Source organism: Anolis sagrei, chromosome 6, assembly GCF_037176765.1.
Source record: "Anolis sagrei isolate rAnoSag1 chromosome 6, rAnoSag1.mat, whole genome shotgun sequence".
NCBI lineage: Eukaryota > Metazoa > Chordata > Lepidosauria > Squamata > Dactyloidae > Anolis > Anolis sagrei.
In genome coordinates this window covers 44,165,808-44,191,824 of record NC_090026.1, presented here as the reverse complement: position 1 = coordinate 44,191,824, position 26,017 = coordinate 44,165,808, and the positions used below count along the sequence as shown (strand labels likewise).

At 38.5% G+C, this 26,017-nt stretch overlaps 1 protein-coding gene across 3 annotated transcripts in view; it reads right to left on the bottom strand.

The window, feature by feature from the left end:
* Positions 1–26,017, bottom strand: part of KANSL1 (KAT8 regulatory NSL complex subunit 1) — a 157,228-nt gene that overhangs the window by 66,222 nt on the left and 64,989 nt on the right. The window lies entirely within an intron of this gene.

Sequence of the window (26,017 nt, the reverse complement as noted above, 5' to 3'; positions counted from 1 at the left end):
TGTGGGAGCTGGAGTCCAAAACATCTGGAGGAAAAGAGTTTGGGAAACTCTGCTGTAAAGCCATGATGGTCTGTGAACTGCTGATAGTCTGCAAGCCATTAGCTACCAATCAGCAGAGTTTCCAAGGATGGAGGAAACAGTTGTAACCAATGGGCATAAATGTGGAATTACTTTACAAAAAACTACAAAATCCATCTGAACAAATTTTATAGGAGTCACAAAATATGCTGAGAAGATACATTCCTTTTCTATAATATGCAATTTTTCAAGCCCTGCATTGAAATTATTTGACACATTTTGATAGTTTTGATTTGTACTTAATATTCTACTCTTAGTCAACAATATAAATCATTTTTCCTTCCTTCCTTCCTTCCTTCTTTTTTTGCTTTGTTATCGTTTGGAAACAAACTCTACAAAGGGTATTGTGTGGTTTCCGGGCTGTATGGCCATGATCTAGCAGCATTTTCTCCTGATGTTTTGCCTGCATCTGTGGCTGGCATCTTCAGAGGATCTTCTGAAGGATCTTCTGAAGATGGCAGCCACAGATGCGGGTGAAACGTCAGAAGAAAATGCTGCTAGAACATTGCCATGGCCCGGAAACCACACAACAACCTAGTGATTCTGGGCATGAAACCATTTGTCTACAAATATGGTGCCAGTCCCCAATATGTTAGGAGGAAAGCCTGACCGTACACCAAGTCAGATAATGTAAGAAGCAGTGACACATAGTATGTGTCTTGTCCGTATATATTAGAGATAGAGTAATACTAATAAAAATTTATTTATATTCCACCCTATCTCCCCAAGGGGACTCAGGGCAGATTTGAACAAACAAAAAAAAAGGCAAAAATTCTATGTCTGAGTGCAACAAATACAAACATAATAACCCTTCCCCAAAAAAACCCACATGTGAAAACCATTTATAACATGACATCTATAAATTAAATAAAATGCAACCTAACAAAATTATATATAGTCTAAAACCTAAACATAAAACATCTGCATTAATTTGCAAAAGCCAGAAACCATTTGGGACAGACCCATAGTTGTCATGGCAGCCATGAAGTCTTGAGCTGCTCCTGACAGGGAGGTCTTGGTGTGGATGTGGATGTTGAAGTTCCCCAGCACAATTAGCCATTGGGAATCCAACACCAAGCTCAAGACAACCCCGGTTAACTCATGCAGAGAGACTGTTGAGCAGCGGAATAGATGGTACACCAAGAGAAGCCCTGTTTTGTCCTGGTCATTCACCCTTAGATAGACACTTGAATGTGGTCTACTGTGGGACGGGGCACCTAGTCAGGTGGACGGAATCTCTGGAGACCACTGCAACTCCTCCCCGCCCCTCAGGTCTGGCCTGCTGCTGCACACTGAAACCTGGTGGAGAAAGTTATGAGAGATTTACATCACCCCTCCTTCATCCAACCAGGTCTCAGTAATGCTGGTCAGGTTGGTATGCTCATCCAAAATTAAATGTTGGATGACAGTTGTCTTACCATTCACCGACCTGGCATTAAGCAGCAGGACTTTCAGCCTGGGAGGGGGAGCGGGGGCTGCCATCTTGGATACCCAGACTATTTGTAGGAGGAGGCAGTCCAGAAGCTACGAGAAATCTCTCGTGCTTTCTGGGCTGCCTCCTCCTGCATCTCCCATGATGTTGGAGCATAGGAATGGGGCTCCAACATGTAGTCCTCCTAATGTTGGCAAACTGCAGTTCCCATTATTCCCTGTTTTGTTTGATATTGTGATATGGCCTAAGGGCTAATCAATAAAATTACTACTAGTATGCATACTGAACATATATTATCTGTAATGCAAAAGAAAAATCAATGAAAGACAAAACAATATTTAAAATAAGAAGAGTTTTCACCATCATGAACTTACCCATCTTTCAATGGGAAGTGTGGGCCTACTTTTGGATGATGAAATAGTCAAGTTAATTAGGATTGTTGTTGTGTGCCTTCAAGTAATTTCAGACTAAAACCTAGATCTACAGTTTAGGGCAGGCGCCAGGTAAATTACCTTGAAGGGCCGCATACGGCTCATGGGCCTTAAGTTTGGGGACCCCTGATGTAGGGACTATAACCTCACAGAAAAGAAATTAAACATACTTCTTTGAACAGCTGACTAATATATGTAGCTGGGATCCAAGATGATTTTAAGAAAAGCATCTGCTAAAATAAACTTTTAAAAACTGTGAAGCCAAACAATCATGACTATCAAATTATAGCCAAGATCACCAACACATCAGCTGTGAACATCCCAACAGCTACAATGTCTGCTCAGTCCCGTCCCATCCCGTCCCCCAACCCATCCTGGGCACAATATATGCAAAATGCTTGCGCAAGTATGTGAGGGAGATGGATGGGTGAATTCTGGACTGTCATTTAGCCAGGTCTTCTCAGTCTTCTGTGCAATATGTACACTGGGCCTTCAGGATCTTCAGGTTCACCAATTGCCCACTAGATTCCCACCAACTGCATACTGTTACATCCTATACATAAAATGGTGGTAATGTGAATGCAAACATGTTGAAGTGGATCTCCACATTTCTGCAGATCCAGAGAGCCCACTGTATTTTGTTGTGCTATATCAGTAGTTCTCAACCTGTGGGTCCCCAGATGTTTTAGCCTTCAACTCCCAGAAATCCTAACAGTTGGTAAACTGGCTGGGATTTCTGGGAGTTGTAGGCCATAGAGCTCCCGGTGGCGCAGTGGGTTAAACCCCTGTGCCGGCAGGACCGAAGACCGACAGGCCACAGGTTCAAATCCAGGGAGAAGCGGGTGAGCTCCCTCTATCAGCTCCAGCTCCTCATGCGGGGACATGTGAGAAGCCTCCCACAAAGATGATAAAAACATCAAAAATCATCCGGGTGTCCCCTTGTGCAACATCCTTGCAGACTGCCAATTCTCTCACACCAGAAGCGACTTCCAGTTTCTCAAGTCGCTCCTGACACGACCAAAAAAAAAAAAAAAAAAAAGGCTAAAACACCTGGGGACCCACAGGTTGAGAACCACTGTGCTAGATGAAGAAAGCTACGTAGCCTGGCATTTTGGGACTCACATCTAACTATTTCAGCTTCCTTAACCTCATGTCTTCCAGATGTTTTGGATTAAAGCTTGCACAATCCTTTATTAGCATGACCAATAGTGAGGAATTATGGGAGTTGCAAGCTGAAATATATCTGGACATCTGGTTAGGGAAAGCTACTCTACTATGTTTTTAGTTTCTTGGGCAAGTCACTTGTCTTTTGTGATTAGCCATGCCTCAGGACAGCCATTTCATGATTATCCATATTCACAGAAAGGGCAGCCATTTTCTTGTGCCACCCATAGGCAGTTTCCCGCCTCGCATTGTTCAGCCAAAATGTTCCAAAGTAGGGAGAAATAGTATTTTCACTCATATTGTCTAGGTGGAGAGAATCCACTGTTCCTTGGAGCCGGCAGAATGTCTACACTGGATGCTTGGTAAAAGCATATTATGGAGATCATTTATTCTATTACTAGCCTTCCCCTGCCATGCGTTGCTGTGGCCCACATGGGGGTTGTGTGTGGGAGGTTTGGCCCAATTCTATCATTGGTGATCTCTAGATGTAGGTGAACTACAACTCCAAAACTAAAGGACACTGCCCATCAAACCTTTCTAGTATTTTCTGTTGGTCATGGGAGAACTGTGTGCCAAGTTCAATTCCATCGTTGGTGGGGTTCAGAATGCTCTTTGACTGTAGGTGAACTATAAATCCCAATAACTACAACTCCAAAATGACAACAACAACTACAACTCCCAAATGACAAAATCAATTTTTGAGTGAAGAACATACATTGGGTTGTTAGGTGTCTTGTGTCTAAATTTGGTGTCAATATGTCCGGTTGTTTTTGAGTTTTGAGTTAATCCCACAAACAAACATTACATTTTTATTTATACAGATATCCCACCTAAAACACTTGTTCACTATCGAAGAAGTGAATTTCTCACCCTGCTATCTGTGTCAAGGAAATGCTAGCAGGAAATCAGAGAAGCCCCTTTTTTCCATGTGGCCTTAAAAAAGCTTTGTGGATCTGTACAGTTTAGGTGGTAGAAGTCAGCCAACTATACTGTGAAATTATACCTTGCTCTAACTTTTGAACTATCTAGGGTGGGAGCAAGGGAGAATACATCTGAGGTGAACTGTCCCTGGGACTCATCTCTCTTTTTCAAAGCTGAAAAAGATCTATTCTGATGAGACTAAGCAGTGCTGTTCCTTCTCTATCACTTCTAAACAGCTTGACATTACCTGTTCTGGAAGACTGGAGCTATGCTGACATAGTAGTTGAAGCATGGCTTTCTAAAACTGGAAAAAGCCTTCTCACCCATTATGCATAAAAGGGATGCATTGCATCTGCACCTACAATGCCAATCTGTTAAAATACAAAGTGAGCTTTTGAGGTAGGAAAACTTGAGTATCTGGAATTTCCCATGAAGGGGGAAACAAGTAACTACAGCCAGGCCAATGTCTTTTTGGTGTGCAACATATTAATAAAATAATATTGTAATGATTTATAAAACTTTACTCCTACTAAGTTTTAAATTTGCCAGCATAGAAACATGATAATAATTAAGCAAGTACAAATTGAAAGAACAACTTCTTAATAATTAATGGATAATATTTAATATTTACTTTTAAATTATATTAGCAACTTTTAATCTCTTATGTATATTTGAGGCGATTTTATATATTTTTCGTTTTAAAAAAATACACTTAAAAACAAATAAATTAGTGCAACCCTTTGATATTGGGTCAAACTGAGATTTATCCCTTCTCCATATGAGACTTCTTCATGAGATTTATTGCAGAGGTTAACCTGATCTTTTCCAAGTCATGTAGGAAAACTTGTAGAAAATATACGCAATGAGAATTACACCATGCCTGCCAAATGGAAGTACAAACTGAAAAAAGTAAACATTTCCGACAAGTAAACTTTTAGCAAAGGTTGGTCATGTTTAGTAGCCCACCAAATGCTCTGTAATAACAAGAATCATGTCCTCACCAAGAAAGCTAGAAAAGGCATTGCACCCAACATCTGTTATACTGCAAAAATACTGTAACAGAGTTCTCGCTATGATATCTTCCATCAAAGGAATCCTCAGAGAATGAACTGGAGTTTCCTGAGCACAAAGCATAGAGGAAAAGGACGGGCCAAAGAACTCACACAGTGTTTCACATATTCTTAGGACCTTGGAGACAGAATGGATCCCCATCTCCTGAGAGATGAGGAACAGCACTACCACAGAGCGGAATACAAAGCAACCTCTAAATCTCAGGGTCCACTGACACAGACAACACCAAGCTCCTAGCATTACCTGAAGTTAAGATTCCCGTGGACACCAAAGTGTGAGTATATACAATAGTGTAGTAAAACGATGTTCCTTATATAATATCACTGGACATATGTCAAGATGAACACATTTTATGCATAATGGACCAATGTCTGCTGCTAAGCAGCAGCCAGTCATCTTGAGAAATATGGCAGACATTTATTTTATGTATTTTATTGCTATGCCACTCTAAGTTAAGGTCTAGTCAACTTTTAAAAACTCTCAATATATAAAATCTGAATGCTAAAAAAATTGTAAATACAGTAACTTCACATAGGCTTGGCCCTAAAATTCAAAGCAAACCAGCTGTGCATATTCCATCGCTAGCTCCCAACAGATGTTCATTCTTGGCTAACATCCAACAAAAGAGAATGCCAGCATTCTTCAGGAACCACCGAAACCCATACACAGAACTTTTTAGGTCAAAACAGCACCCAGAATCATAACCAGAAGACAGGAAGGAGATGCTGAAATGAGGGACTGAAATAATCCAAAGAATACCATTACAACAAAACACTTGATTGAAACCTCAGGCTTGTGCAGAGCATTTGTCTATATTTAGCATGGGCAAACTTTGGCCCTCCAGGTATTTTGGACTTCCACTCTCAGAAATCCCAGCCAGTTTACTAATTGTTAGGAATCATGCGAGTTGAAGTCCAAAACACCTGGAGGGCTGAAGTTTGCTCATGCCTGGTCTATGTCCTTTTCTGGAGTTTTTTTTTTTTGTCTAGTGTAGAGTGAGTCACATGACAGTTTACCATTTTCAGTAAATGGGCAAACTATGGTTTGGCCTGGCCTGAAAATCAGGATTGGAAATCAGGGTTTGAACTTGATTTCTAGGACAAAGGCAAATTGTAACTTGACAGTTCAGAGAAAGAGAAATCTGCAGTTTAGCTCAAACCAGGAAAGGAAATGTTTACTAGCCTGAGGCATGGGCAGTGCTGTTTTGGCACTAAATCTGACTCAACCCACTATCTGACATGGTTACACCTGCCATCCTGTCAGGGTTTCAGTGAAGAGCAAAAAGGGCTTCACTTATGTGTGAAAGTGAAAGGTTTATTTTTTTTTCCTAAAGGCTGATTTTTTCCTTCAAAATTAATCAATTCCAAATAAAATTAAATAAAACATTCACAAACATATCACACATGGGTATTCTTTGTTGTAATCTGCAAAGCTCTGTATTTATTTATCTTGACTTAAAGTAAAACCATACATTCTCGTAATATTACATGTGTAACATTGGCATACATCCCTTTTCACAAACAGCAAGACGACAGGGTTTTGGGGGTGATTTTTAAAGCACAAATCTTTAGGACAAGAAATAATAATAATAATAATAATAATAATAATAATAAACTTTATTTATACCCCGCCACCATCTCCCCAAGGGACTCGGAGTGGCTTACATGAGGCCAAGCCCAACAACAACACATCAACAAAAACAACAGGGAATAAGCAAAATAAACAATACAATTAATATAACTCACACATAGACAGTAATACACAGGATTTAAAAACCTATGGCCGGGCCAGATGTAATAGTTAAAACTTTAAAATAAATGCTGGGCATGAACAGAGGGTATCACAGTCATAATCTTCCACAGCTGGTTCTGCGTTTACAATAATGGTCCTTCAATATACACAAGAACAAAAAAACAAAATATGGGAAAAATGTAATTCTGTAAATACAACAACTTTATTATTGTATGCTTTCATTTCATTTCTGATTTACAGCAAATCTCAAATCATGGGATTTTCTAGGTAAGGTTTCCTCAGAGGGGGATTATTTTTCCTGTCTTCTTAAGCTAAAACTTGCTTAAGACCACCAATTAAGCTTGCATTAGCCACAAATCACTATACCACACTGGCAGTCTGACTACTGAGAATAAAATGGCATTGCCAATGACTTACCAGAGTCAGATATTTATGTTATGCTTGGCTGTCATAGTATTTTATTTTTATATGTTGACTGTTATTTGATTTTGTACTGTATTTTAACATGTTGGAAGCCACTTTGGGTCCCCACTGGGGAGAAAAGCGGCATATTAATAAAAAGTTGTTCTTGATGTTATGCCAAGGACCAAAAAACCACGAAGGCAAAATGAGATTATATCACCAGAACAATAAAGGAAATATATAGCAGCTGTTACTATATTAATTCAATAAGCTTTCAAGAAAACAATTTTAGCACTCCTAAGCATTATCAGCAGACAGGTTTTTATCACAAATCTAGACAGCTAATGGTCAGACAGTCTTGTTTTCTTCTTCTGCTTCCCCTTATAGAAGATGGCAGCATCTTAGGAAGTATAGGGAGAAAACCAAATGCCTTAAGCAGATGTTGATAAACACCTACAAGCCAAGGTAGATCGGACCTTATTCATGCCGAGAGTTCTGGTATTCTTTTTAGGAAAAGGGGGATCTCAAAATGGATCAGGACCAAGAGATGGGACAGCTGGAGATTTCAAGAAAGGTGTTTGGAGGTTTGCAGTAGTCTTGATCAAAAATACTACTTACACTTGCTACCACTAAGAAAAAAGCCTTCCTAGGTCTAGAAAAAGTAACCATACTGTCTGAAAGCTTCAAGATCCACAGCAAAATACCCATCAATATTTCAGGAAACAAATTCATTTGCCTGAATGGTATTTAAAATTGCTAGGTAAGGAAATGGAATTTGTATAAAACAATCAATAAATATTTACATGCTAGCCAAGAATCAAGGAAACAATCCAGCTAGAGAGGGAAGGGATGAAAAAGGAAAATAACTCTGCCCATACTACTTAGATTAAGAGGTCAGAAAACAAAAGAATTAAATCATGCTTCCAATTTTATGGGAAAATATTTTTAATTCCTAAGCACCACCATTATATTTCTAGGAACTCAGGCAATCAGGATTTAGAGAGATAATTTAAGTGACACAAATCATATTTTATCAGTGAGAGAAGAACACACACACATAAACAAAACAAACTGTACAGGATTCCTCTAACAAAACTAACTAAATTGCCCATCTTTGTTCCTGTGAAAGTGCAGAAAATTTCCCACATCTTATATTTCTGTGAATATATAACATTTTTTGTAAAGCATTATCACTAAATAAGATAAAAATTTCAATTCAAAAGCTAGTAGTCAAATCCAGTAGGCTTTCCAGTAGCGTAAATAAACCATCTGCAGCATTTATATTTTAACATGTAAATACTAGACAAAGAGGATATAAAAAACCAAAAAGCCAACACATATTTAAACTAACAATACACACAGATAAACTGATTTACACAGGTATACCCCACCTTTCAAGCCAAGTGGTACAGGCCTTTGCTTGTAGAAACTGGAAGGCAAGAGCCATTGTCTGAGCTTTTATTAGCTCAGCAACATGAAGCGTCCCCTATTGAAAATTTAAAGGACTTGAAATGTTCAGCTTCTTCTCAATTATAATTGGCCAAGAGCTTGTGGTTGAATTATAATCCCCTCCCCTCCTTCCCCTACATCGAATTCTTCCCAGAAAAGCATTAAGCCTGTCTCAGGGAGGGGAGGTGGGATAGAAGGGGGGACTGACTCTAGGGAAAAGGTATAATTTCCTCTCTGCAATCTACATCGTCATTATTGTTTGGGGTAGGGGGGATACATTATTTTGTTCCTTCAGAAAGTCTTGGATATTATGATCTTGTTCCAAAGTCTATTCTATGTTAGTGCTTGAAATCCTCCAACAGAAATGTTTATGGCAGAGTAAGCAGATCTAAGCCCAACCATTTAGTCTTATCCCTCTGCTCAACACAGACACTGCCTTTAACAAGCATGTCAGATACACATGCCGTTTGTATCTGCTTATGTGCTTCAAAGGCTGGAAAACAGTAGCTTTAAAAAATAATTTCCAAAGATAGCCACAGTGAGCATTGAAAACCAGGAAATGAAGTAGAATTTCCAAATACTGTAATCATTTCAAAACCAGATGGGAATATGGTTATATAAAACAATACACCAATGCCATGTTTTAAAAGGGCAAGAGGGTGTACACACCCTACAGCAAAATGAAGCTGAGGCACATTTAAATGAAGTCCACATTTCTGTCTCCCAGGCAAGGAAACAGTACCACATTCAGTTTTAAAAGAGCCCGGACTTAACAGCACACTGTGATCACAAAACACAGTGAAAGGCAAAAAGAAATCTAAAATGGAGGGGAACATGTCATTACTGCTTAAGTTTATAATTTCAAAACAGTTGCAATAGACAAATTGTTATCCCTTCAGTACCCAATACATTTTGTTTTAGAGAGACACCACCTTTATGGAGAAACATATACTGTAACTTTATTTCCTTGGGATAGAATTACCATAAAATAGATGGCTTGAAGATAATCTCCCTTACAGAAAGAAGCAGGAAAGGAATAAACATCTTCACTTCCCAGACCAAACCAAAAAAAAAAGAAAGATTGCTTTGGAAAGATAGACAAACAGACAAATAAGATAGATCTTAGCATATACCAATGAAGGTATGAAATGTAATACAAAAGCAGATTGACCACAACATGTATGAGGATACCATTCCAGTTTGCTGCTAGAATCGATTCTAAAATGTCACACTCAAGGTCCTGTTCATAGTACTGAATCAAAGGCCTGTCTTTTCTTCTTTTCAGAGGAAAGTATAAAATGGAATTGATTTTTTAAAGGGTAGTGATCACTGTCTCTCCTTATTCTGAACCCCTGTTGGTGTGTGCTAAACCGATCACACCAAATCATCAATTCTCCTTATACCTACCATTCCAAGCTTTCCTATTCCATTGTATTTTATGTAAATACAATGGGTAATGTATAATACCTTGCAAAACTCTGCAAGCCAAGAAATAAAAAGATCACCCAGGGCTGAGTTACGAGGGAGACGATGAAATATTTCTAAAGTCCAACCATTTGTGGGACAGGAAAATCACTATCCTAGAAACACCACTTTCGGAATTCAGTAACCAGTGCAGAAATACTATATGATAACCTTACCAAAGTTATGATAACATTTGTGTGTGTGTGTGCTTTCAAGTCACCTGTTGATTTATGATGATTCCATGAATTTCACAGGGTTTTCTTAAGCAAATAATACTATCATAGAAATCTAAAGGACATAAAGATTTTTCTTTTTTAGGAGAAAAAGCAGAAGAAAATATAGAGATATACCAAAAGTTCCCTATAGGCAGAACTAAGAAAGAAAGAAAGAAAGAAAGAAAGAAAGAAAGAAAAGGGGGGGGGGGAGTCCAAAATAAGATTACATACTTTTTCTAAACCATTTAATCATGCAAACTGTATTTTATTATACTAACATCTAACAGCTATTTCAGTGAACTGCAAAAGTAATGACAAGTAGATGATGCATACATGATGAAAGTAAATTGAAATGTTTGAGGAGGTGACTCCCAAAAATGCATTAATCAGAAGGAGAGTTTGCCATCCCCTATGAATTAAAACTGAGTCTAACACTTGCAAAAAAAAAAAATCCAGCCCAGAACTGGCCATGTTGCTTGAAAAATGTCTTCATATATGAGGCATCCAGGTCAAGAATGTGCTTTCATCTATATGATTAAACTAAATGCATGATAAATTTTCAAAACTAAATATAAAATCAGGACTGAAGCTGAGAGAGAGAGAGAGAGAGAATTCTTTATCCCAATATTCTGTGTTTACTACTCAAAAATGAAATCGGTGAAGGGCGGGTTTAAAATCTATTACCAATGAACTTCCAATACCAGTGGACCACTAGGTTCCCAGATACTCAGAATTAAATTCAAATGACTTCAAATTGCACATAGCACCTGGCAAGCATGGTTTTTACAGCTACCGAAAATAAAGGTCAAGGAACAGTAGGACCAAGGTATGGAGGGAACAGTTCACAATGATTCCTCATTTTTCCTCCTGAACCTTCTATTAGCTTGGGGAGAAATGCTTTCAATGATGCCAGATAGCCAATAACTAGAAGTCAACACCTGGGAATTTGATGAGTCAGCAGATGTGCAGTCAACTTCAAAGAATCAGACATTGTCAAGACTTATTTTGCCTCAATCACAACTATGAAGACTGATAAGATTGGGGCAATAATGCATTTCTTTTTGATACCTGAGGGTCAATGGGTCAATTTGAGAGCTGTTGCTGTCCAAGACTGTTGCCATCATGTCATCATGGAGGAGCTGCAAGATAGTCACAAATCTATCAGGGCATCCAATTTTTGAGGATAGTTCAGAGAGCATTACAATTCACTGCGACAACAGCCTTTGCAAGGTTGATGAATACCATGTACAAATAATTTGTTTCTTTCATTTTTCTTGGAGCTGTCATGCAGTGAAAATAATATCTAGTGTTCTTCTGGAGAGACAGAAGTCATTCTGGAATTCAGAAAGGATGTCTTCTGAAGGAGATAGAAGGCAGTTTGAGAAGATTCTTGCAAGGATTTTCTCGGCTGAGGTTAAAAGGAAGATACCTCAATACTTTCCACAGTCTGTTTTTTCTCCCCTTTTGCACATAGGCACCTGGCAAGCATGGTTTTATGGCATCCTTAAAGTCTACTGGATCTTCTTGGTCACCCACACTTTTTCAATTAGCTTGTGTAGTTGTTTGTCAGCTCAGACCTGCCTTCTTTGAAGATTTCAGCTGGGATCCCATCAGATCCGCTGGCTTTGTTATTTTTTTAGTTGATGGCTTTGCTGACTTCTTCCAAACTAGGTAGTGGGGCAAGCTCATCACTGGTTTGTTGCTGAGACATTTGCTTTGTTTGTTTGTTGCTGAGACATTAAAGTTAAGGAAGTTATGATAATGCTCTTTCCAATGTAGTGTGATGGATTTTTTTATCCTTTAGAAATTTTGCTCCATCTGATGAATGCAGAGGATGTGTGCCATGATTCGTTGGACCATAAATGATCTTTGTGGTTTTAGAGAGTCCCTGTGCATCATGGACATCTGTGAAGTTTTGGATTTCTTGAGCCTTTTTTGTCTACCAGATGTTTTTGAGTTCTCTGGTCTTTCACTGGAACTCAGCTTTGCACTAGCGTAAATATTTTTCTTAGAAGCCCAGTTGATGTCTCTTTGCCATATTTGGAAGGCTTTCCTTTCTAATCAATTATATATTTGATCTCATTATCATTCTCATCAAACCAGTCCTGATATTTCTTAGTTTGGTATCCAATGGTTTGTTCATGAGCTGTAATGGTAGAAGTCTTCAATTTATTCCAATATTCCTCAATGTTTTCAGGATGTTCTATGGACAGATGAGTGTTGTTTGGTGGAGTGCTCATTTAGAGTGCTCTTGATGGGACTGTGTGCTTATTTTATGCCTTATCTTTCTTCCTTGGAGTTTGAGAGCAATCTTGATGGCCATCATGGATCAAATTAGTCAGTGGTCTGTCCAGCAGTTATCTGCTCTTGTTATGGCTCTTGTGAGAAGTACATCACGTCAGTCACTGGCACATATAATTGTATAGTCTAAAGCAGTGGTTCTCCACCTGTGGATTCCCAGATATTTTGGCCTTCAACTACGAGAAATCCTAACAGTTGATAAACTGCCTGGGATTTCTGGGAGTTGTTGGTCAAAACTCCTGGGGACTGACAAGTTGAGAACCACTGGTCTAAGAGGTGCAGATGCTTTGACCAGGGGTCCTTCCATAATGTCTTAAACCTTTCTTCTTCTTTTTTGCGGAAGAGTGTGTTGGTGATGACAAGGTTATGTTGGTGTCAAGTAGGGTGCCATCTGAGTTGGTGTTTCCAAATCCTTCTTCCCCTGGCCATAGATCAAAATCTTGCCCAACTCCTGCATAAAAATCACCTAGGAGGATGATTTGTCCTCCTTAGGTATCTCAGATAAGATGGCATCCAGCTAACATTACATTTTTCCTTGATGTCTTCATCAGCATCTGGTGTTGGTGTGTCCCTATCAAGAATTAAGTTGATAGCAAAGCTGCTATCAGTGAGACCTGCCTGCTGATTTTTAGCAAGATTAATTTTGAGGGATGAGAGTCGTTCGTTGATGCAGATGGATGCTTCAAATAGATGCTTCACCAGGTTGTTTTTGATAGCAAAGCTGACTCTATATTTTAGTCATTCTTATTCAGGCAGTCCCTTCCAGAAGAAGGAGTAGCTCCCTTTTTATTCCTTTAGCTGTCCCTCTTCTACTCTCTGGGTCTCTTGGAATGCAACTATGTCAATGCTAAAATACGTCAGCTCCCTCACAATAATAGCAGTCCTGTGTTCAGGATGTTGTCTATGTTAATCAACAGTATCTGTACAATAAGTCTTCATCAGAATATTATCCTGCTGCAACAAGGTTTTGGAGAATGAAGCATGTCACTTTACTACAGAGATAACTACACTGAGGTGTTTCATCTGATTCCACAAAAACTGAGAAACAAGATAAGCAGAGTGAAACCTTTTAACGAATTAATACTGCAAGCTTTCAAAATTAAAAATCTGATCAGATGTAGTTAATCATAGATCTATTATTTCATTTGCAGTGAAGGCAGGGCTCAAAATGAGTAACCTAAAACTTCAGGTTTTGGTGACTTCTAACAAATGTTTGGAAAGCTCTTTCTCTCTGAAGTGGAAATGTTAATTTGTTATATGGCAAAACACAACAAAGACTCCCATAGCACCTTAAAGATGTACCAGTTTATTATAGCAACAGCATGTGTGGGTGATGTTAAGGCATATTTCAATATGTTGTTAGCTCTTAGAAACATTTATATTCCACTCTTGTTACCCTGAAGGGGACTCAGGGCGGAGCACAACATATATACAGCAAGCATTCCATGCCAGGCCATAAAATAACTATAAATATACACAAACACGAAAATCAGTTATATATACTCTAAAATCAGTTGTTTTAAACTATCTCGAAACATTTTAGCTCCAGTCATGAGCCACAACAAGTCATTTTTGCCTTTTGATGCAGCCATTGGTAACTATATGAGGAGTGCATAGCTAGTGTTTCAAATAGACCAGTCTGTAGAGAGGAGGTAGGATGCATAGTAAAACAGTACGGTTCAGACTCAGGATAACCAAAGCCTGCTCAAAGCATCTGAAGGTGCTGAGGTCCGTACTGGATATCAAAAAATTATCTGCACATTTCTTGGAATGCTCTGGGACACCACTATCGGGCCACTGTGGAACAGTAAGTTTACTATGGGAATTATGGAAATGGTAATCAGAGAAACATATTTGGGGGCAGCCATTTTGGTCATACAACAAAATGTACCAAAATTCAAATTCACAAAACAGTGGTATTTTTATGGGATTTTATTACTAAGAAGCACAAAATGTAACATGCAAACTTATGAAGCTTCACTGTCTTCTTCAAAAGGCAAAAATGTTAAAAATAATTGAATAAAAGAAAAGTGGTTTTCTAGTTGATGTTACTTCTGTTGTTAAGATAGTGCAGAGGAATAGAAATACATGCAGAGGCCACTCCCCTTCTTGTCTATGTGGGGATCTGAGGACAAAGAACAATAAATGACAGGCAATATAATTTCGAATCCATTAACAGCAGCAAAGTTACTTCCGCTGAGATCCAAGCTAACTCTCAAAAACCTAACATTGTCACTGTGCTTCTCTTGTATGATTGTAACATCTTTGCCTGATGATGAAGCCAGTGAAGCTTCAAAAGCTTGCATTATGTACTTGGTGTTTTTCAGTTGGCCCAAAAGTGGTGATTAAGTATCTGTGAACATTGTTTCATTATTTATTTATTTACACCCCAACTCTTCAGTTGGAAGAACTTCTAAAGTGTGCATACCAGGTGCCTAAAAACCATGGCAGTCTCTGCTCCTTCTCCAGATACAGTCCAGAATGCAAAGAAAAATAGGGAGAAGAGAAGGAAAACAATATTTTTTCTTATTTTATAACATAGTTGAAATAGTTAAGACAGTATGGTTATTTGTAACATTTGTGAAGGATGAAGATAGATTTTGGCATCGGTTTGACAGCTTGAAGGTGGCTGTTTCACTTTGTAAGATTTATGCAGCCCAAGAACTTCTCATGTTATATAAAACGTACAGGCCCAGAAATCTACTTATTTAGTCACCTCTGACAGTAGATACTCAAAAATAGAGCAAATGGTTGTTTTTTTCTGTTCTCCCACTTAGTAACTCCCGCAACAACAAGAAAGATAACAGTAGTACATAGGAATTTAACAAGCATGCTCATTATGGATTTAACAAATAAAAATAATTAATCTGTCCATGCAATTTTTCACCCTCAATTGAGAAGTTCTAAGAAGTATCCTCTGGACTCTCTAGATATATTATTTAAGAGACAAATGAAGATTGAACTGGTGAAAGACACATCTGCACCACATTAAAAAAACCGTAATATAACAAGTGAACAAAGCTTAAATGATCTTATTTGAAACATTACCATACAATGAATACACTCAAGATACGGAGTTATGAGTGCTCCCATGAAAAGCAGGTACATTAACAAAACAAATTAAGGTGAATAATCCTGCCAAACTGGGCAAGGCAAGCAAATTAATATTATTTGTAAGGACAACTTTTTACATAGTTCATTGTTCACAGAAATAATTCAACATGGGTAAATTTTAAGAAAACGCAATCTACAGCTTATTTTGTTAGCTAAATGAGAATTTTTATCTCTAGTACAGGCAGTCCCCAATTTACAAACAAGATAGGTTCTGTAGGTTTGTTCTTAAGTTGAATTTGTTTGTAAGTGGAAACAGGTAGAAAGAAAAAAAGTAAACACCCCTGTAGTGTTTGTTTTGCTGTCTTTGCCTCTGTTCAGAAGATTTCACCTCACTTTCTGTCCCTGTGATAATTGGATTTTGAAAAAAGTGGTTTGCTTTGGAAACAAGGATTGATGCTAAAGCTTCAGATTAGACACCTTTCCCTCATAGCAACTATTTCAGGAGTGAATTTATCTTCCGAAGGGTACATTTCTCTCTCTTCCATTTTTCTCACTACCGTTCTTAACTATGACATGCTTGTAAGTTGGATGTTTGTAACTCGGGGACTACCTGTACTTCAACATCCAACATTTTTCCACTCATTTCAGATTACATTTGGTTTTATTTATTTTACTTCATCAAAATGTCCTTGTGTAAAATGTGACAATACCAAACACTCACAAGTGCCTAAGTTCAACCTTAGGAGACATATTTTACCTAACAGTCTTGTATCATAAGTAACTGACATGCCAGTAGCCAAGCAGGGGTAAGTTGCTAGTCAAAAGTGCAGAAAAGTTCAGACAGGCAATACTGAACAAATATTCTCCTCATTTTTCTGCTCAAGACTACAAGGAACAAAGCATTCCTTCCCAAATGAAAGGAATGCACTTGCCTAACTAATGTCTCAATTGAATAACCACGTTTTTAAGGGGCCAAGTCTCAATCTTCCTCCTCAGGACACAGACTTCTGTGTATTACATCACACTTATATCAAACATTAACCTACTTAAAAATTAATGGGCATTGCCTTGATATAGAATTATCAACCTGTGCTGCATCTGGAAGAGTAATAACTAAGCATAGGTATCTGCCCTCATGGTCTTAGTGAAAAGGAAAAAAAACTAAGAAAATATTGATTGCACATAACTAAAGACTATCCTTAGTTCTGCTAGATGTATTTGTTGGTTTCTGCAGAAAAGGGATAATAAGACTATGCTAAAGCTTCACAAAAATGTGGCTTTTAAAGGCATTTGAAAAACTGGAAAATGAGAAGAGAAAGGAATCATCTTGTTAAGGGTGGGCAATCTGTGGCCATCCAAAGGTTGTTAGACTGCAATCCCCATCATCCACTAGACAATACAGCCAATGGTTATGGAAGCAAGCTGCAGTCCAAAAACATCAAGAGGACTATGTTATCAAAAATGAAAGCATTATTAATGACAGAGGTGCTTTAAGGACTTTTTGCAAATGCATAGATACCAGAATGAAAGCAACCAAGACTTCAGGCACCCAAGTTATTTCTACCCAGATTAGAGAGATATTACAAGCATAGGTAACAAGATAAACTAAGCCTTCATCATCCCTCACACCCCCAGAGCACTTCCCTAAGGTGACTGGAGGGAATTTCCCTACAAAATTGACTTGATTCACTTGATCCCTACAAAATTAACTTGATTCTTCAAGTTCTGCTTCAAGTCATCTTGGGTGACTCTACTAAAGCAAAGAGGGAGGATATAGATATTTGTGGACACAAGAGTAAATGGTCATAATATACCTTTCATAAATAATGTTCACTCTTTGAATATCTGAAGTTATTAACAACTTAATATAGCCACACCAATTCTTTACTGCTACTACATTCAGCACAACAAGAACAATCTAACAGAAATAAATGAATGAAATTATTAAGCTTTCCAAATTAACTTTCAGGTTCTTTCATAATTTACAGAGAAGGAAAAAAGAGGATGAAGAAGTAAAACTAAACAGAAAACATATTTAGTTATTGCTCCACACTTACAGACAGATCCAGGTGATGCTAGCTAAACCACTAAAACATCATTCCTTCCTACACCATTTCTGTAATAGCAACTATGGGAATGTCTAAAACAGTACGTAGTCTTCAATTCTATGGACTATCGATTTCACACCAAAACAATTTCAAAATCATTGTCAGTGCTCTTGCAATCTGTATTAAGGAAAAGTGCTATGGGGTTTTTTTTGTCATTTTATTCAAGGAACAGACAGCCAAATGGACAAACAAATCAAAGCAAGAATTACAAAAACGAGGCTGTCGTACTCTGCACATCTCACAGGGAAAACATCTCACAGAACAGTGGAAAACAAAATTACTGATGGATTGATTCAGCCAAGGAAGGCATAGCCTGGAGTCACCCTGACAAAATATCAACATCTGTTTATGCATTAATTATGTTACTTTTATTTAATTCTAATTGACCCATATCTTATTCTTCACAAACAGGTACAACATTAAATGAGTTATAGATGTGAGCAGGGAAAATGATGGTGGAAATCATAATTTTGTCATTAAGCTCCCTGAGCAATCTGGAGCCCTTTCACACACAATTACAACACTATGGTTTTCTTGCTTGGTACATATTGTTCTAAAGAAAAGCTGAATATTAACTATAATAACACAAAGATGTCCCCAGGTGGCGCAGCAGGTTTAACCGCTGAGCTGCTGAACTTGCTGACCAAAAGGTTGGCAAGTTCTGGTGACAGGGGTGAGCTCCCACTGATAGCCCCAGCTTCTGCCAACCTAGCAGTTCAAAAACATGCAAATGTGAGTAGCTCAATAGATACAGCTTCTACGGGATGGTAATGGCACTCCATGCAGTGATGCTGGCTACATGACCTAGGAGATGTCTACAGACAACGCCGGCTCATTGGCTTAGAAATGGAGATAACCACCAACCCCAGGAGTCAGACACAACTAGACTTAATGTCAGGGGAAACCTTTACCTTTACCTTAACACAAAGATAATGGTGTTTGGAAAAAGATATTTTCCACAAAGATTGTCCACCAAGGGTTGCAAAATTGAACAATGTCGTGAACTTAAGTACCAGTACCTTGGAATCAGCTGTCTAGATCAGCTTTTGGAATTTGAAAACCATCTAAAAACCTATCTCTTCTGGCAGGCCTACTCAACTAGTTGAATGCATGAATTTCAAACTAATGTCCTGTGTTTTGGTCTTTGTCTTGTGCGATTATTGTGTATTTTAAAGAAATGCTTGATATGGGTCTTTTATCGAACTGCATTTTAATAAGTGTGCTTGTAGAATTTTCATAGTATTTGTGTGTCTGTGTGTTTTGTGCTGTGACCCACCACCTCAAGCCATGGGGAGAGGCAGGTAAGAAATAATAATAATAATAATAATAATAATAATAATAATAATAATTATTATTATTATTATTATTTTACAGAAAAGCTATCCTGGAAACTCCATACAGAACACACCAAAACAGTAGCTTTGAAATCTATTGGAGCAATCCTCAGATTTTACAACACTACAGAGGGCTATCTAGTTGTTCCAACCCTGAAAATATTTCAGAGCAAAATTATAGCTCAGATTTTGTACAGTGCTGTTATCTGGGGATCGGCCGATTCTTAGATTGTGAAACTGGAACCCCTCAAGAACACATTTTTAAAGAAACTGCTCCCAATGGGCACTCCAGCAGCTTTGGTTCAGGCAGAAGTTGGTTTCCCCTCCATCAGATCCAGTATTCACATTTCCCTATTTAACTATTGGAGAAGTGTAAAAGATTCCTCAGTTAGGGTCCTCCCTAAGGGATGTTTTGAACAGCTAGCAAAATACAAAGTCTGGAATACAAGATATCAGAAGTTGCTTAAATTCCACTCTAGTCTGACTGATAATCTCTCTATCCTGAACTCAAATGAGAAACGTCATGAATATATTTTTATTCATGGTGTTCACCAGGATAGGCAGGCTATCAACAACTCCAAATTTTCCAGTTGGTTTAGACTGTACAAACTTGACCACAAAAGGGGCTATCTATCTGACCAGGCTGACAGCTCAAAAACTTAGAAAAGCCTTCACAACCCTTGTTTTCAAAATATGCCCACAGCAGTGATGGATGGCAAATACTCAGGCACCCCTCTAGCTCTACGTCTGTATGTTTGTGGGGCCCCGGAAATTGAGGATTGACCTCATTATTTGTTTTCCTGTTCTCTGTATTTTGAGCCAAGAATGAAAATCCTGGTGCCTATTTTATATCTTCTGCAATCCAACATATTTCCAGAAAAGATTTTCTATCTCTTGGCTGACACTAACCCTGTGGTTACTCACATGTGTCCCTTTTTACTCTAGCATCACCGAAAGTATGGGCAAGATCAATTTCTGATATTGCCACTGACTGTTTTGGGGGTGCTTTTACCTAATAATAGTGTGGCTGTTTATATCCAAAGTGCTTCTTGCTTAAGTTTTATTAATACTGAATTTTAACTATGCAAGACATAGTTCCTACAGCATTTTTTGTAGTATTTTAATGGTGCATCTCGCCATTGATTTATATAGCATTTTAGTGGTTTATGTAGCATTTTAATGGTATATTTTGTATTGTATTTAATCATCTGGTTTTATGGTTTTATTTGTTTGTCCTGTATGTGAAATACCTATGGTCTAAGCCAGGTGGATCCCCAGGTGTTTTCATCTCCAACTCCCAGAAATCCCAGCCAGTTTATCAGCTGTTAGGATTTCTAAGAGTTGAAGGCCAAAACATCTGGGGTCCCACAGGTTGAGAACCACTGGTCTAAGCACTAAATAAATTAACTATTTAAGCACTTAGTATCTTAGGCCTGTCTGCTGCCAAACAACCTTGAGCTGTCTGCTGCCAAACAACCTGTAGTCCTCATCTTGTCGCTTTCAAGTTCTGCCCTCCACTGTCTTCTCTAATAAGCGAGTTTAAACTACTTCCTAGTGATGTTTATTTTCCCCAAGTTCTCCTCAGTATCTCCTTCCAAACCCTGTCCTGATCCTAAACGGGTGTCTGTAATCAGGAATGGACTGGATGAGAGCAAACAAACTGAAACTTAATCCAGACAAGAGAGGTACTTCTGCTTGGTCGTAAGGCAGATCAAGGAATAGGAATCCAGCCTGTGGTGCATGGGGTCTCACTCCCCCTGAAGACACAGGTCCGCAATTTGGGAGTCATTCCTGGATTCAGCGCTGAACCTGGAGGCCCAAGTGTCAATGATGGCTAAGAGGGCCACTGTACAATTAAAACTTGTAAAACTTCTCAACTGCGCCCGTTCCTTGAGAAGCCAGATCTCAAGCCAGATCTCGCCATCTGGATTACTCTAACTCGCTCTATGTGGGGCTGCCTTTGAAGCGTGCTTGGAAACTCCAGCTGGACCAAAGAGCTGCAGCTAGGTTGCTAACTGTGGCTGGCTGCAGGGAGTGGACAACCCCTGTTTCAGCAGCTCCACTGGCTGCCAGTCTATTACTGGGCACAATTCAAAGTGCTGGTTATGTCCTTTAAAGCGCTGGACAGTTCAGGTCCAGGCTATTTGGCCAACCACATCCCCTTGTACGAACCTGACCGGGCCCTGAGATCTTCAGGAGAGGCCCTTATCTCGGTCCCACGCCTCCATCTCAAGCTTGGTTGGTGGGAACTAACCTGATGTGTTTGGGCGGGAGTGTGTGCGGGACTCTCGTGAGTTGGTCATTGACTGTAATAAAGTGAACTTGACTTGACAAGCTTGATTGGTGGGAACTAGTGAGCGAGCCTTCTCAGTGGCTGCCCCACGACTCTGGAACTCCCTGCCCAAGGAAATCAGAATGGCTCCCTCCCCGCTGTCCTTCTGGCAGGCTAAAACTGTTTTTTTCAGACAGGCTTTAAAAAATGATGGTGTTTAAGGCCATCAAGGGCTGCTGTGACTTTGTGATGTGATTTTATATGCTTTTATGGTTTTAACCTGGATTGTTAATTAATGTTGTTTAATACTGCATTAATATTTGTATATTTGTATATTTAAGTTGTATTGAAATGCTTTTAATTATGAGTCACTTTGAGTCTCCATATGGAGAGAAAAAGCAGAATAAACATAATAAACATAATAATAATTATAATATTTAAAAATCTTCCGTGCTCCTCCAATTTACCTCTGCTACATATACAAAATAGTCTTCTCAGAATTTCCCATGGCAACTCCTTAGGAATAAAAAATGTGCCCCATGGAAGCTGTCAGGTGTTAAGCTTAAATGTTATGTTCATTACGTCACAAAAAATATTCAAGAGCTTGTTTTGTTTTTACCAAGATAGAGTTGTAGCTATTTTGGATTTAAGATTATTACACCTGGTTACAAATCAGGATTGAAGACAAGTAAAGATTTTCAACCATCTAAACACATACGTATACAGAATGAGCACAAATGCAGTATAATATGTGAACATTCCTAGGGCCCTCACTAAGCATGATGGGGTTGAGTGTTAATCAAAAGAAAGACAAATTATTTCTTTACCCAGCACATAACTAGAGAATTTATTACCGTAATGAATGGTGACAGTAGCCACAACCCTTATCCCACTTCCACCCTGATACCTGCCCCCACAAAGGATTAAACAAAGGAAAACAGGACCATCAATAAATATTAGGTATTTCTTTATTTATTTGCGGTATTTGTATACAGCCCTTCTCAGCCCCAAGGGGGACTCAGGGCAGTTCACAGTGTTGGCAACAATCAATGCCATAGATTAAAAAACAGCATAAAACATCAAAATTTACCCTTTTTGGATCAATGATAGACCAAATGAACCACTTAATTATAGGCATTTGGTATTATATACCAAACGAAGTACTTTAAAAATCCAAAAATTAGGAAGCAAATAGAGCATAAATGTTAAATCCACATTTTGTCAGTTCATGTCTACACATCTAGAATCTGCCTAGCTATTGCTGGATGAAAATCTGCAAGGCAAGTCCTTACTTTAGGTAACTGTGTCAGTCATGTCAGCTATAGTTCCTTGAAACCTAGCCTTTTTAAAATAAACTTTTCCTGTGATTGCTACCCCACTCCAAGCCTAAAAAGCTGTACAAGTTAAACAGACCTTTGTCTTTAAATTTCTTCAAACACATCTTTGACACTTCCATTACCTCCAATCACTTGGTAACATTCTACTATTTGGCTTCAACTGATTTTAACAAGTGCACCAACAAAAATGGCCAACTTTACTAATATATAAGATATGATTCTCATTCCTCTGCTGTTTACCTATCTATAAATCTGTGCATTTTCAAAGTGAAAAACACTTCAGGGTAACAGGATATCTTTGTTTATAGAAACTGGGATGAGGCATTAATACATTGCCACAGAATTCTAGAAGGGTGGTTTGAACACAATAAAACTTCCCTCAACCCTGAATGGTGCAGCCCAAAGTCAAAACCACAGTCAACTGACCACTGTGCAACTATTTTTTTTTTTGTAAAGTCTTCCCTGATTTCACCAGTCAGAAGTTTGGAAAAGAGTTTTCAGCCTCTCTGAAAAACAGCCCCCAGTAAGACATCAGGGCCTCCCACAACAACACGCTGGAGCTGACGATATATCCAGTTATCTGGCTAACAAGATAATATACAGCACCTTTAAATGACATGTTGCTTGGAAAATTAGGTTTATCTATTGAATTTGATAAATTGAATTTGTTATTGGTTCTTTGTTTTGATGCCTTCTTATATATTGTTAGAATGTTGTTTACTGTTGTTATGCTTTTTAATACATAACATTTGAAACTATGTTTATTCGGCATGGCCCCATGTAAGCCGCCCACGTCCCTCTGGGGAGATGGAGGCTGGGTACAAAAATAAAGTTTTTGTTATTGTTGTTGTTATTGTTGTTATTGGCTGGAACAAGCCCAGGAGCACCTATTATTTTAAGCCTGGGTTATGCAGGCTCAGGCTAAGTATTCTAAGAGCACTAGACCCCTCTTGATTGTCAAAGACAAGCAGGATCAGCTCTGGTTAATGCTTGGGTATGTGCTATAGGCTGTATTTCAGAGGAAGGAACTGACAATCCTACCTCCAAGTATTCCTTGCTTAAGAACACCCTATGAAATTCATATGACATATGACTTGAAGGCAGGTGAACACATAACTACACAGGGGGCCATTTTCTGAGTATTTAAGGCTGCCTGACTAGAGCTATCATCTTGTTTGTATCCAACTTCACCAAAAAAAAACCAACATTATTCTAGCTGATGGAAAATAAATGGACAAGTCCTTACTCTGTGCCCTATGGTTCAAAGATATCTTTGGGGAATTATTCTGTTTGGGGGAGGGGCATATTCGGCTATTCATGATTCATAAAAGTCTTGCTTTTGTGACTAAGCTAGAAAGTGATGCTACCTCTATAACTCACGTTTTCCAGTTGTATCCAAAATACTAGACACAGTACTTTCACAACAATTCCATAAGTGTTCATATGTTCTCATGGGAGATTGTTCACCCTGGCAAAACCTGCTCTCCTGCTCTGTTTACATTCATGTTGCTATCCATGTTCCTTTATTTCTCCCTCGGCAATTAGGCATTGCGTGAATATGGCATCATACTAACTCAGCCAATAGTGTGAAGTGTGAGCAATATGACTCATTAGACCAAGATAAGCAGTCCTTCAGATGTTTTCCGACTTATCTTCAAGGCTTCAGAGTTCAGTCTGTTAGAGCTAATATCTTGTTCAGAGCTATTCCACTGAAGCAAAAATGTGCACAACTATCACAATCAGGTTTTCTGTCCAAAGTTTAAATGAGTAAGACATTCTGATTAACTTTTTAGTTTTAATATTATTACCAGCATAAAGCTAACTGTTTTAGTGCCCTGTATGGATCTGCAGCTGAGAGCAATGAAAAAAATCTCTGTGGTCCATTAAAAATTCATCCCCTTTGACAACTCCAAGTAAGTAAATTTGATTCCTCAGAGTCACTCTGGAATACTCAAGTGTTAATGGCACTGCCCAGATCACATATACTAGAAAAAGTACTCTCCATTTCAAAGATATCTCTCTCAAAAGCTGTATTACAAATATCAAAGCTTTAAAAACAAGCTTTTAGCAAAGAGCATGAATAAAATGTTTATGTGATTCCTGGATGCTCCACTCATAGGGGTGTGATAGAAGAGCTCATAATCCCTGCTTCTTTGACAAAACCTCTATTTGCTGGGGAATACAAAATTCTGAGAGCTGTGGTCCAAAACAGTAGCTTCTCCAAAGTTTTGGAGTACAGCAACATAAGCAAACGAAATGCTAAGCCTAAATATAAACAAGGAAGAGAGGACACACAGTTCTAAAGACAATCTTGTGTGACCTGTGATACTATATACCACAAGTGTAGACAGCTATCTCCTTACATATTACTGCATTATTGCATGTGCTGGTTTCCTCTCAAAATTATTTTGACAGCTGAAGTTGATGCAGAATGCGTCAATCCTTCAAGGTAGCTTCTTCCTCCATTAATGTCTTTTGTTTGTACATTGAAAGTGGAGCTTTTTGCCCTTTTACTATCAGACTCTGTTCAAGGCTTTAGGTCATGTCCCTATACTTACAGAAATTGCTAAACTGCGAGTCTCGAGTGATTGAGATAAGGAGCAGATTTCCTTTACCCCCATTCAAATTTTTCATTAAAACTTATCAAATACTACTTCTAGGACTGTAGCTGTCACCTAAATATTTCCAGTCCACCTTTCCTGCTAAGACCTCTCAACAAGGTTCTCTGAGTTTTGCAGTGCTTGTCCATCAAGTTACTGGCCATGTCTAGAACTGTCTGACTTTAAAGATGGACTCTAACGGTAGGCAATGTTAAACTTTTCAATGGATGCTAAACCCAGAGGGGTACACAAGTTCAAGGTTGCAACTCTTGTGCACTGCTGAGATCAAGATTGGGACATAAAATCATGAAAATCTAAGTGTTTGAAAAATGCGGTTTAGTCTATTGGTTCTCCCTCTTGATTCAATAACATGTTTTGTGCTAGACAATTTCCAGGTGTAACTTGATTATCTCCTCAGCAGACACCATCTTTTTCACTGCTAGCACACAATACATCTGCTTTGTTACAGACTTTCTCTGAGTTCTTTTCTATGAAACCCAAACGTATCTTGTTGAGTTTAAATGAAACCAATGAACTTTGTCCTATGTACAGGAGACTAAATATTATTTTTTCCTGTTTTACAGTATGGTTTTAAGCATTTTAATGAATCTTCTTCTTGATCTTCTGTGTAT